The sequence below is a fragment of the Chelonus insularis genome, unplaced genomic scaffold (genome assembly GCF_013357705.1).
Source record: "Chelonus insularis isolate UGA/USDA-ARS -01 unplaced genomic scaffold, ASM1335770v1 contig_77_pilon, whole genome shotgun sequence".
Classification (NCBI taxonomy): Eukaryota; Metazoa; Arthropoda; class Insecta; order Hymenoptera; family Braconidae; genus Chelonus; species Chelonus insularis.
In genome coordinates, this window is record NW_023276746.1 from 1,181,659 (window position 1) to 1,184,256 (window position 2,598).

The window sequence follows — 2,598 nt, forward strand, 5'->3', positions numbered from 1 at the left end:
TGTTAAAATTGCATATAATTGCAATTTTAGGATGCCAAAATTAATTTTAAATATCAATTTTTATTTTTTCCATAATTATTTTTCTAGTCAATGACGGAAGAGTAATAAAAAAATCAAATAGTGTAAAGAAACTTATCTTTATATAGATACATCAGTTGTAATGTTTTTTTAACAATTAGTAATAACAAATACCAAAAAACAGTTGAAACAATCCGCGGCGAATTCCCCACTTTATCCCCACTTCCCGTACCCAAGCCCGCAGCTTATGACTTATAAACATGTAGGTGTCAAATGAACATATCAAGAGACACGTTTATTTTAGTAGTGTCTCGAGCGCCAAGTATGAATAGCGGTGACGAAGGCACTACCATATCTCTATTCCGCTCAAATTAGCACTTTTGAGGTTATGCTCCTTTAAATTTCTAATTTCTCTGCAATAATGACATAAACTTTATTAAAAAATCTTTGAAAACCCCATTGATTAGCTACGACAATAAATTGCAATTGCTATTGTGTCCTGAAAATCATTTATTTGCAAAAATTAAAATTGGCCACGCCCCTTGGACCGCATTTTAAGTAAAAAGAATCTTTTTCCTCAAAAGTACGACTTTTTTTTATAAAGTTGGTACTACCATGAAGTTGCTGCATGACTATGGAAAATATTATGTTGGTAAAAAATGAAAGAATTACTGAGGCGCCAAATTATAAATGTAAATTTTTTTTGGTATAAAAAATTAATAAAAAGTAATAAAGTTTTGGGGAGTGTATCAATAGGGGGGGGGATATACCGTGTACCTATTACTTAAATAAAACAACCATCTTTCAATAAATGTTTTTTTAGCGCTGGTGAGCGTGTTGAATGCTCCTTTCTGTCAAACGTACCTATACATAAATCAAGTAAGTACGGTAGTTGATAGTAGCGGTAAATTAATCATAAATTGTCGGACGAAGATATTTTATTTATCTGTCAATAGTTGTGACTGTACAGAGATATTGAAAAATCGGTGTGATTGATTTTCTGAATACTTTTTAATAAAATTCAATTTAAAGGTCATCGAAACAAGAACACAAAATTTACTAAAAGATGAACAAACGAAACAAAAAATTAAAATAGATGTTTCTACAAAGAAAAAAAAAAGAGGTAGTGTGGGAAAAATCTCAAGCTGCGAAACAAAATGTAAGGGTTATTTTATTGCAATAACAATGAAGTAAAGTACAACCAAATGAACATTGTCATTTTATAGTTCAATGTCTTGTTCCAGATATTACACATCAAAAAGAAAAAAAGAAGAAGAAGAGAAGTTGGAAAAGAAAAGAAAAGGGTTCGACAAATTATTGAAAATATTAGGAGAAAATTAAATAGATTTAAAATCATGTTTTCATGTTTTTTTGAATTTTTCATAATTTTGAGGTACAGATAAATTAAAATATATACTTTTTTTGGTAAATAAATAAAAAAAATAATCAATGAATATTCTACTAATCATAATGAATATACTTTATATCCAATAAATACATGTACTAGAGGATCATTGAATAAATAAACACAATGAACGGTTGAAACTGTTTCTACTCCACCAACATTGTAAATTTACTACTAGCACATTTCGAAAGGGGCACAAATGTTATATGACCAAAATGTTCAGGACAGTATAGTACTGGTACAAATGTCGCTTCAGTACAATAGTATAAGGCATTAAAGACGCAACAGTTAAAATTGTGTTAAAATTATTAATAATTTTTTTCAAAATTACTTTTTATTTGAATTGAGTTTTTGGGAAAATTCTAAATATAGATTTACAGAAGAATTCAAATAGTTATTCTGTTGACTTTTGATTCACTCTCATGTGAATGCAGCATGAATCTTCTGTCTACTTACGACTTCATTCTGAACGGTCAATTTCCCCCTAAAGAAAACCAAAGTGTACAAAGTCTAGAGATTGTTATTTATTTTATAATGTTTAACGAAAAATTAAGTGACTCATAAATGATAAGTAAGGTAGCTGATCTATTTTTTACATTTAATCACAATAATTAAAAATTGAACATAATAAGTATTTCTTTTCTTTTATTTGTAGGAAATTCTCATGAAAAAAGTTGATGGTGGGAATGCAATAGAAGAGAAATTGTATCCTACTAAATTGAAGAAAAAGAGAGGAGGAAAAATTTAAAGAATAGAATTTAAAATTTATGTGTTCACATGAATTATTGCACTCATTATTTTACTTACATCTCCTCACTTATTACTTTTTAGATTTTATAAGTTAAAATCAGAAAAGGCGCAAAAATCTAATATGCCGGAAAATTTAAGGTGCCGCTTCTAATTCTGAACCTGCGTGGATGTTATGCGCGACGATGGATCGTACATTCCGCGCTGTCATTATGCCGTGTCCGTATTATGCCGACCGAATTTTTCGGTATCGAAAACGACAAATATTTATGTACATTTTAAGTTGATAGGTAATACATAGAATGTATTACCGATGGTTTTACGTTTTAAAAAAAATCGTTTTACGTTCTTTGAAAACTAATTCATGTCCTTCAATCAATAATTTTGTTTATATCTCAAGATCGGTAGGAGATAACAATTTTTTTTTT

General features: G+C 29.1%; 1 long non-coding RNA gene across 1 annotated transcript; it reads left to right on the forward strand.

Moving 5' to 3' along the window:
* The first annotated feature begins 766 nt into the window (after positions 1 to 766).
* Positions 767 to 1,279, forward strand: LOC118071349 (uncharacterized). Its single transcript, XR_004690874.1, has 3 exons — positions 767 to 897; positions 1,051 to 1,177; positions 1,263 to 1,279. It is a non-coding gene; the product is annotated as an uncharacterized lncRNA (long non-coding RNA).
* Positions 1,280 to 2,598: the final 1,319 nt, after the last annotated feature.